This window comes from Nannospalax galili, unplaced genomic scaffold (assembly GCF_000622305.1).
Source record: "Nannospalax galili isolate Female #2095 unplaced genomic scaffold, S.galili_v1.0 scaffold75, whole genome shotgun sequence".
Lineage (NCBI taxonomy): Eukaryota > Metazoa > Chordata > Mammalia > Rodentia > Spalacidae > Nannospalax > Nannospalax galili.
The window spans coordinates 3,875,417-3,887,025 of NW_008339433.1; the positions used below are offsets into that span (position 1 = coordinate 3,875,417).

General features: G+C 35.0%; 1 protein-coding gene across 1 annotated transcript in view; it reads left to right on the plus strand.

The window, feature by feature from the left end:
* Positions 1 to 11,609, plus strand: part of Tenm1 (teneurin transmembrane protein 1) — an 873,778-nt gene that overhangs the window by 13,211 nt on the left and 848,958 nt on the right. The window contains exon 2 of the mRNA XM_008833909.1: positions 2,105 to 2,162. The gene's annotated coding sequence lies outside the window, so the exon portion shown is untranslated. The remainder of the gene's footprint in view (positions 1 to 2,104; positions 2,163 to 11,609) is intronic.

Consider the following 11,609-nt stretch of genomic DNA (forward strand, 5'->3'; position numbering starts at 1 on the left):
CCTTGCAGAATCAGCCTGATAGTATGAAGCCAATTTCTACAGCCTTGCTCTGGTATGTGTAGCAGAAGAGCCAGGAATAATTTTTGTATTTGGATGTCAGTACTTTCTGAAGTGCCTTCCCTTGAAAGATTCTAACTTAGCACTATTATAGAACCACATCAACACTTAAGCAGAACTATGTCTTTTTTGAGCAGCATTAACAGTGATGAAAAATGCACATCAAGCAATTAGATTGCAACTAATCAACTGCACCACTTCAGTCTATTACGAATGATTTATATATAGGGCATTGAATCATTAGTAATAATATCATACTCTGTTATCATTACAAGGTCATCTTAGTGATTGTTGTCAAAGGTGACAATAAAACTATTGGCCTACATTATTTAAAATGCATTTAAATGTCTTTTTTCTTGAAATGCTAGTAGAGTCTTTGAAAGATTTGGTTTCACTATTGCGAATTTCCTGCAAGTGTAAAAGTAAAAAATTTGGGAATTATTTGATTGATAAATTGGGGCCACAGGATTGAATGTTACATGTAAAATATCAGAATGTTAAAATTTAAGGTTGACATTTTCTTTGTCTTCTGATTTGACTCACAATACTGCCTTTTCTAAAATGGAGTTTTGAAGCAATTAAAATACATATTTTACTACATGAGTAACATATATTCATTACAGAAAAGTTAGATACTACAGATATACACAAAGTAGAACCATACATTCTAAACTTATTTTTCAGTACTAGTTACATTGCCATTACGTTATCATGCACTTTTAAAAGTTACTATTATTATGAGAATTTACTATATTGATAAAACATATCTTTACATATAGAAACAGAAGTAGAGAAAGAGCTGAAAAAACAATGAAAAACTATAAAATAAAACTTATGGTTTTCCCTTTTCTGGCTCTTCAAAGTATAGTTTAGAAGCCTAGGTAGAAATTACACCAAGTGAAAATTAGCATACCATTTTCCCATACCATGCTTGCAGTTTAGTTAGTAATCCATCATGTACTTGTGTCACACTCTATTTAACCAAACTTAAATTATTGTATATTTAGGCAATTTCCAGTATTTTCATAAAAATCACAAAAATATTAAATGCAACTCCGTACAGTGAGCAGTTACTATTTCTTTATAAGTATTTAAATATGGTAACATCACATCAAATGAACTGTATATTTTAAGATTTTAGTAACTATTGACAAGTTGCCCTCCACAAATGTATCAATTTACATTACGCATAGATGGCTTTGTAAACTTCATATGTTTGTCATCCATTTCATTTCATGTTGCACATGTTACAAATCACAGGAAGAAGTGTATCTTTCAAGTAGAGTAAATTAATGAAGCTCATTTTATAATAGCAAACCTGTTGTCCTAGTATTAAGCATATCACATCAGAAACACATTTTATCTCCATTTTCATAATCGTTGAATAAGTGTATCAAGTGAAATATTACATTTAAAATATGGACTAAAAATAAAAAAAAAATCCATGAGCTCTCATCCTGGCTTAGTCACCTACCATATTGGTACATTGATCCTTGCAATTGAAGTTCTCTGAGTGTTAAACTTGTAACAGTTATTTGAAGAAATATGTGACATGTGTATATGAAGGGTTTCTGTAAAATACAATGGAGTATTATAAGAAATTAAAATTACTTTGAACTTTATGTAGATTATAACGTTGTGGTATTGTGAATGTAATCTCAAAATGACCAGTACATTGAATGAAAATTAAATGAAGTTATTTTGGGAGTAGATGAGACTCCCATATTATTCTATGCATATGCTGAATAATTGAAAAATTCTTTAGTATTGTATGAATCAATGCTAGAGTGCTTGCTTATGTACTTGAGGTTGTAAGTTCTATCCACAGCATGACAAAACAACAATAAAAATAAAACCCCCTCTATTAGTAGTCTTTCATTTGATTGAAGTTTCAAGCAGAACTTTTAAACAAGAAACCCATCTCCTCTTGTGAATTACAGTCTATCCCTCAGCCTACATGTATCAACACCTTTTCCCATATAAAAGTGCTCCATTAAACTTCTTTGTATGTATATCAGAAAGATAATTTGACCTAATTTGTTTTCAGGAATTACAAGAGTGACCTTTCTTCAGCTTAACTTCTTTTTACTTCTGAATCTACCAAGGTATGTGCAGTCTACTCTGAAATTTATTTGCAAATTGAACACATAGCTACAAAATGTGAAAATAATGAAATGTTCCAGATATATAATGGACTATATTTATTGAATGTCACATAAATGAAATGCATTCTTGTGAATATTTTGAAATATATATTTGTCCATTTTATGCATAACCTGCATCCTTATTGTAAGAGTTCTTGCAAAACCAAATGTGCAAGCTGTCTTACAAGCTTGAATTATTATGTGACCTTTTTCTACATACAGCAACTAAAACCAGGAGATTTTGTGACTAATGGGTGCAACATCTGTAGAGTATGTGAGAAAAGTCATGGCCAATGAGTGTATTGCAAAATTATTTAGTAGTTCACATAGAGTCAAGTAAATATGTCATATCTCCCTATCAAATGCAACAAATGTTCCATTCAGAAGATTTTCTGACAGAACAATATCTGCCTCCTAAAATGGATATTTTGATTCTTTAAGAAAGTTACAAGTAAAATATTTAAACTTCGAATTTTGTGAATATTTCCAAAGTTATTGAATTCATTTATTTAACTTTCCATTTCCCCTTCCTTTCATTTATCCATTTATTTATCAATATGCCCAATGAACCTTCACTGAAGAACTTCTAGGCAGCAACTATCACACCCTTTCTTCTGATAAATATGCTAATGTAGACAGAATTGAAATAGAGTATTAAGGAAGTGCTTTTAGAGTCAGTCCTCTATTTTGTAGAATATATGTGAAAATGTGGCAGGGTTTGGAATGTATGTTATATTTCTTAATTTAAATAAAATGTTAGTATTTAATTCTTATTAACTGGAGAATAAAAACTATTGTTTTTTGTTGGTATTTTTTTGTTATTTGTTTGTTTGTTTGTCTTTTTGAGACAGGGTCTCCCTGCATCCCCAGCTGTCCTGGAACTCACTATGTAGACCAGGCTGGCTTGGAACTCACAAAGATCTGCCTGCCTCTGCCTCTGGAGTGCTGGGATTAAAGGAGTGTGCCACATGCCCAGCAAAGCATTGTTTTTTATCCTTTTGTTCTTATATCTGGCAGTGCTGTATATCTTTAATCAAATATTAATTCTTTTTACTTACAGATATCAATGAAATTTTAATTATTTTTCAAAAATTGTTATCACAGTTTATATTTTGTGAGCGAGTATGTGTGTGGTATGTGGTGTGTGTGTACAAGTGGCATGGCAGATGTGTAGAGGTCAGAGGACAACTTTCAGGAGTCACTTTTCTCCCTCTACTATGTGGGTCCCAGGGGTCAAATATGAATTCTTATTCCAAGTGGAAAAAAATAGTGAAAAGTTCTGAATTTTGGGTAATTTGGCAAGTCTTTGACATCACTTGATAATTTATTTAAAAGTATGTAAATATGGAGGTGTGCAAAACAATCCCCCATATTTTAGAAAATGCTGTTCCCTTTGAAAAATGTAGTAAAAATAGAAGCATTGTATTAAAGAGACCATTAATTGAGATTCAGTTAGTTGTAATTACTCTATATGAACGTAGACTATATCTGCCAATTGTGACTATATTACACATAGTTCTATTTGCCACTCTTCAAGATGTACTGTTTTTAAGGAAATAATGCCCCAGAGTCTAATTACTAGAAAACAAAACTTAAGATTAGAAAATTGAATGAGACATTTAAAAGAATCCTTCCTGAGAAGGGAAGTCAAGATTCTTTGTCATTTGTACATATTGTTTCATTTCTGAGAGTAATTTTAACTTAGAAAATATGTGTGCCTGTCATATGATAGGAACTGATATCTTCCCTACTAAGAAAGCTTTAAGGCTAATGTGAATGAATACAACTTAACAAAAGGGAAACGTCCCTGACAGAACCCAAGAATGCACACTTACAAAAATATTTAGCCTGCTGTCAGCATTGCTGCAAGTTCATACAAACAAGTTTCCATTGGTCTGAAAGCCTGTTTTCTTATGCCAACTCAGTCAGACAAAAACCTAATATAGAATGAGGGAAGCAGGCAACAGGCCTCAACCCTAGTCTAGGAACTATTGGCAACTGATAATGCTGGATGAGGGAGAGATCTTTTTTAAGATCTCTAGATAAGCTAATGAGACTCCAGTGGATGAACCTGCACTGAAGGGCATGTGGCTGCAAATGCTTGAGTATATAGGATTTAACCTGTATGACAGAATACATGAAATTCAATCAGGTGTGTGGGGGGCTATAGGAGGCATGAATGGGGCAAGGGCTCTAAATTTGATTAAGAACTATTATGCAAAATTCACACAAACTCAATAAAAATTATAAAAATATTCAGCAATAAATATTTAAAACATACAGAGAGCAGCTAATTTTCCTTATTTGGAGGCAAAGCATGGCATAGTAGAAAAGCTGTTATTGTTGATCAGAAAACCTGGACTTGACTCCAAATCTATATTAGCAATACATTTCTCCTTGGGTCACTTCTCCTTTCTGGGCCTTGCTTTTCATATCTATGTTAAAAACCTAGGGATAGATAACTACAACTATCATTTTACTCAAATATTCTATAGTTAAAAGGGATAAAGATGCTTGGGACCGAGAAGATGGATCTGTTGGTAAAATTCTTATAGCTCAATCATGAGAACTTGAGTTTGATCCCTAGTACCCACTTTAAAAAAAACAAAACAAAACAAAACAGGAACTCTGTAACAGCCTCCATCCGTTGCAAAAAGAAGCTTCTCTTATCAGTAGTGTACATTTTATACAGAGAATATATGTCTGAGAGATGCCTAACCCCAAGTAACACAAGTACAGTGGAACCTCTATACCTAAGGCTCGTGGAACATAGTGGAACAGGAGATAGACTACTAATGCATCCCTCAATTCTCACCAGAGTAGTTTCCTTATGCAACAGAGTACTAAGCACACAGAAGGTCATAAATGGTCAAGTTTTAAAAGAATAGACTATAGAGTATGTGTCCCTGGACAGTATTCCTATATTAAACCTCAACCACCCATGGCTTAGGGACCACTGCAGAAAAGGAGAAGGAAGATTTTAAGAGCCAAGGTTGGCGCATGAGCATAAAGGAAAAGAGGCATTCATCCCTCTTGGAACTTGCTTATATGAACTTGCAACAATCATGACAGCATGCACAAGACTCATGCTGAGTCAATGAGGCAAAAACCCAACATAAAACCGGGGAAATGGTCAGCAGGCTGAGGAACTATTGGCTATTGACTGCTGTCAGGTGAGGGAAAATAAATCTTCTTTAAGGGTGTAATTTCTAATTAGACTGACTAGACACCAGTGGATGAACTTCTACCGAGGAGCATCTGGGTACAAATGCTTCACTGGATAGGACTTGGCATATATGACAGAATTAATGAAATCCTGTGGGGGGAGTTATAGGGGATGCAGCTGGGGGAAATGGGTCTCTAAATTTGATTAAGATCTAGTATATGAAATGCACAAGGTCTCAATAAAATATACATTTAAAAAATGTACATTTCAGCACTTCAGAGGCTAAATGGATCCTTGCAATCTAACTGAATCAGTGAGCACTAGGTTCGGTGACAGACCCTGCCTCAAAAAAATAAGGTAGAAAGCAAGTATGTAAGGCACACGACATTGATCTTTGAAGTCCACGGAAACATGAACACATGAGCAGGTACAACCACACATATGTTCACATGCATGTGCAGAGAGAGGAAGAGAGAGAGAGAGAGAGAGAGAGAGAGAGAGAGAGAGAAAGAGAGAGAGAGATACACACCCACAAAATAAGGACTCTTCTCAAGTATATAATATGGAGTCAACATTGATGGATAAATTGAAATGTACACACATATATTAGTTGTTTAAAAGAATGCTGTTTAAGTGGATTAGTGAGTTGATAATAGGACACTTGTTTCTCTGAAATAAAGCAAGTGTGTATCCTTAGACCACTAACTCCCACTCACCCCCACACCACAGCAGTACTGGCATTATACTAACGAAATTGAAGTCTAAGTTTAGCTAGCAATTTCAAGTTTTATTCCTTGGTAAAAATGCTTAACTTTGGGATGTTTCCATACTGATTCTCTGTCTCTTAAAGTTCAGCAAGCTGTATGTTTTCTCCCTCTTAAGAGGTGGTCTTTCAAGGTCAAGCATCTCTCTGTACCTTGAAATCAGCCAAGTGCATAACCCGATGACTTCAAACTCCAATGCTTTCAATCTGGCACCCTTCATGAGCATTGCGTTCATATTAAAGCATTTAAAATATATTCTCCTTCATCTACATATCACAGCAGTAATATCCTGGGCACAAGACAGTGTCTGGAAGCAAATAACCACTTGGAGTTAATGATCTGAGGGGCAGCTGAAGGACCATTGACTCTTCCTAGTCAGTTCTTCATTCCTATAAAATGTCTATTCCTGAAGTGCCAAGACTCCAATAATTTTTTCTGTCTCACATCAGAATAAGTGGTGGCTATAAATAATAATGTTTAATACATAATAATGAGATGTGGCAATGCAATAAAATATCAACAATTCTAGCGCTATATAAAGATGGCTATTCTGATCAAACCAAAAGAACGAGCTGTAAATGAAGTTCATGAATCATAATACTTTAGAAGTGACTTTCACCTTATTGATTTGAAATGAAATAGAAGTAAAAATTCATACAGTTTAAGTGAGTAGTTCCCTTTCTTTTGTTCCATATTCCACTGATGAATGATCCAATTTATAAATAATAAAAAATGCCTCTGACATCTACTTTAAATGGATTTTTAAATAGTATATATTCAGCTTCCCCCTTTTAGTACTAGATTCATATTTTGAAATATGTTCTACTCTGAACTAAGTTACAAATACAATTCTACAACTGCTTTTTTCTAGAAGAAGCAGTTACACTTATTTATTACTATGAAAAACAGTAAGTCTACACAATATTCTGGGTGTGGTGTTCAGTTTTAGTGAAATAAGAATCAACAAGGTTATGATCTCCACTCAAAAGCACATGGTAAAGAGTTGGGGACTGACATATAGAGAAATAACATAATATTGTACTTTTGGGTTGTGTTTGAATATATTTGTTTTTGGTGTTTATGTTTCTGTGTGAGAGGGATTTGGTAAGAGAACTATATATGTGATCGACAATACCACACATACAAAAATTTTGTAGGAATCACTGTTAATCATAGACAGATTGGTTCCCTATTGTGTTTATCTCATAATCCGTAGAGTTTATGAATATATTATTTCACATGACAATGAAGAATTAAGCCTGCAGATGAAATTAAACCTGCTAGTCAGCTGGCTTAAATTATGGTGGTTATCTGGGTTATCTAGATCTGATCATTAGAACTACTAGGATCCTTAACAGCAGAAGAAAGAGACAAAGAAAAAAGCAGAGATGGGATCACTGGAAAAATTTGACCTGGCATTCCAACCTTTGAAGATAGAGGCAGGGATCAAGGGACAAGGAGGAGCTTCTAGAAGCTGGAAAAGGCAAGGATACAAAGTACACTCTGGAGCATCCAGGAGAGAATTTTACCTTGATACCATCTTGACTTTAGCCTATCAAGACCCATTTCAGGCTTCTGACTAACAGAACTCCACGTTAATGCTGTGTTGTTTGGTGCCATCAATTTTTCAGTAATTTATAAGTGTGGCAATGGAAATCTCAGTGAAGTGCTTGAGGAAAATCGCAGTCTCTAGTTATCATCCAGTCATGATTGCTGAAAGGCACGGTTCATGTCATTCCTGAGATACCTTGTCTGGTGACCATTTTTCCATTAGGCTCTTCCTTTAGAACTACAGACATTTGTTAAGTCTTTGAAAACCCTAACAATGTCTGTCACTCGGATTCCAAATCTCAGTGACAGTTTAGACTTTTTCCGTCTCCTTCAGATCACTGGAGATCAATCTTCTCATTCCTTTGTCCTATAGTTCCTCTCTTTTCATGTTTAGAGTACAAGGATTGTGGTTAGGTAAGAAAGGGTCATTTTTCTTCCATCATGGGTCACCCGCAGCAGTGAGAAAAATGTTGGTACCTCATACCTAGTAGGTTATTCTGGCTTGGATATTAAGAGAAGAAAAGGGTAGAAAATTGAGTATAGTGTAGAAAAGAAGTGTTAAGCTTGTGGCATACTGCTTACAAGTACTGCTCAGAACTGTGCTTGTAACCCAGGATTATTGCTTACTTTCCTTATCTCTGTCTTCTCTTTTGTTCGCTTCTCTCCTTCTGTTTGAATATGAGAGTATGCTCATTAATGCCATACTGACTTCAGCCCTTATTTTCTAATTTCATACATACCTAAAATATCAGCCTGGTCTTTTGGGTATAGTGGTTAAGGGCATACTGTTGGAATTCAAGTACAAGAGGTGAACCAGTTCTGTTACATATTGGATGCTCAGCTTTGGCAAATGATGAGGGAGGAATACCTGAAAGCCCCACTTTCCTTAGCTCTAAAATGGAGATAATAATTATTATGTCTGATATACCATAGATATGTGATGTTTTTAGTGGCATTCACATGATATATAAAGCATTTTGCACAGTGCCGGGCATATAACAGCATAATACATGCTCAATGAATGTTAGTGACCATTCTCACTATTATTATTGCCATAGTAAGGACACGAATTTGCAACAAAAAATGCAATCTGGAGCAAAATCAGCTGCAGGCATTGGGAAGCCTTCATGGATGAGGTAATGCTGATAATGATAGATAGATCTATAAGTAGGAACTGTTAGGGAGTACAGAATGTGTATAAGTTACTTTTCTATTGCTGTGATAAAACACCATGACCACAGTGGTTTATAGAAATTGAAGTTCTTATTTAGTTTATGGTTCCAAAGGGATAAGAGTCCATCATGGTGGAAAGGCATAGCACCAGAGGTTGTTGGAGCAGAAAGCTGAATGTTCCCATCTGCAGGTAGGCTCAGGAAGCAGAGAGAAACTGGCAATGGGACATACAAAGAACACTCAATGCCTGCTCCCAGTTACCTGCTTCCTTCACCAAGGCCATATCTAAAGGTTCCATGACTCTCCCCAAACAGTGCCACACACTACTAAGTATGCAAATATTTGGAACCCATGGAGGACATTCTTATTCAAATTGTCACAGAATGGCAACTTTTTATCCAAAGAACATGATGGTAGGGTTAGGAAGAGGTTGTAAGCAAATGAAGCAATGACTCAAAAACATATTTTTAAAACATTGGAAATTTACAGAAACTGCAATTATTGTACACAGCTAAAGAGATGTAAGAGATGGGCATTTGACAAGATAAAGAGGTATTCTAGGGACAGTTGTACAAGAACTTTTGTGGCATGTGTCCTAATAAGGAATATCTCATTCTCTTAGAGGCAAATGTTATAATGTTTGTGAAAACTAAAATTTGGCATACTGGCACTGAACATTTGTCTTGCATCAAGGTAAACCTTAAAACAAGTCTGTCTAGAAACATAGTTTACAAACCACTGGCATAGGTAAGGAGGAATTTTGGCAAGATTTAAATAACCTCATTTAGGATATGGCAGTTTCACCTTGGTGGTATTATGGTAGATAGAATAAAGATGTTAAAACCGGAGAACCAAAATCCAGTCACTACACTATTGCCATAGACCAGATGACAGATGATAAAAAACAAGAAATTAGTTAGTAATGGAGAAAAAGATAGAGGGTTATATTTTAAAAGTTGTTTCCAAACTAGAGTGTGTTACAATTACTTGGAAGCCTTACTGAGACAGAAATATCTGAGCTTCATACCTGAGTTTCTGATAAATTTGGGCTATATAAAGCCCAAGAGTTTGTATTTCTAACACAATCTTAGGAGATAGAGATGCCAGGGGTCCATGGACTGCACTTTGAATATCATAGACTTTTAAATATGTTATCTGTGTAGAATTCACCAGCATGGATCACTGAATAGATACAGGATATAAAATAACATCTCAGCAGACTTAATAGATGATGATAACATTTAGGATTAGTAAAGGTAAGATTAGGCTGAGAGAAAAAATATCTAAAACAAACAAAGTTCAAAGACAGGGCAACTGAAAATCATTGAACCAGGTTTATGATCAGGGTCTAGTCTGCCTTGGAAAATTTGATTCTGTACTTTTGTACCAGCTTCTGCTGCTCCTACCTAACTCCCATTTATCTACATTGATGTTATTCAAAGGCAAAAAGTGAGAGTACAGATTCGGTGAAGACTGGGGGGATAATGGGTTCCATTTTGCATTTGTTAAATTTGAGGCTCCTATGGAAAATTTAAAATACTTTATTTTATTATTTTTATTTTACGGGTATGAGTGTATTGCCTGCATGTAGAGAGCTTCAAGTTCCCCTGGAACTGGAGTTAAGGACGATTCGTAGCTGCCATGTGGGTGCTGGGACTTGAACCCGGCTCCTCTGTAAGAGCAGTCAGTGCTCTTAACCACTGAGCCATTTCTCCAGCCCCTAAATTTGAAGACCCTATGAAAATTTAAATGATAGAACCTGACAAGAGCATTAGGCTTTAGCAATTGTGTTTGTTTTTGATTTAACATAAGCTCATTTCCTTGTTTCAGTTTGGTCATTACCTTCTGTTTATGCAAAATTGAAGATAACTAATATACATGTCCAAATGTAGTTAGACTGAGCTTTATTCTATTTCTGAATATTTACAATCAAATCTATGAGGATTTCTGAGTGTTAAATTTGGTCATAGCTGACAATCATCTCTTTATAGAATAGATCAGTGAATCCAAAGCATGTTCATTTTTTAAGCTCCCCTTGAACACTCCTGTGACCTACCTTTTCAACATTACTGTTTTACCAAAAAGAAAAATCAAAGACTAGCAGAATATCCATGATGTTAAGAATGGAAGGTTAAAGGAGTACCATTTAAGTTGCTTTTTTTTATTTCCTTTTTTTTTTCTTTATTATTATTGTGGTCTATTTTGGTAATGGTCCTACTTTTTACTGAACCTACAAGCTATCTCTTAATGGTTGATGGTAGTTAGAAAAAAAAAGTCTTTAAGCAAGGCAAACTTCTAAATACTAAGCAAACATTTTGAATTGATAGGCTTGATTTTGTTGCAATGGGGAAGATGCACTTGTAAGTTCATCTTACGTACATTATAGCCTTACACTTATCTAGGCCTATACATATACTAATATACTAAATTTCATGATACACTTGTCAGCTTACAGTTCCATGAACCAGAAAATCTTCTCAATATAGAAGGTAACAATAGGAGACTACCTTTCATTACTAAAAAATCTCAATTAAAAAGATACGTTGACTCTGCCATTCTTTGTGTTTTGAAGACCGTTTAGCTAAGAGACTTATTATATACTTTTGTGGATAGGACAGAAACTCATATACTTCCATCTTCAAGGCTCACAATGAACTTAATTTGTAGGTTGAATTCAGTTTCTTGTAGCATTTAACTCTGCCCTTTCAAAAAGAGAGAGAGAGAGAGAGAGAGAGAGAGAGAGAGAGAGAGAGA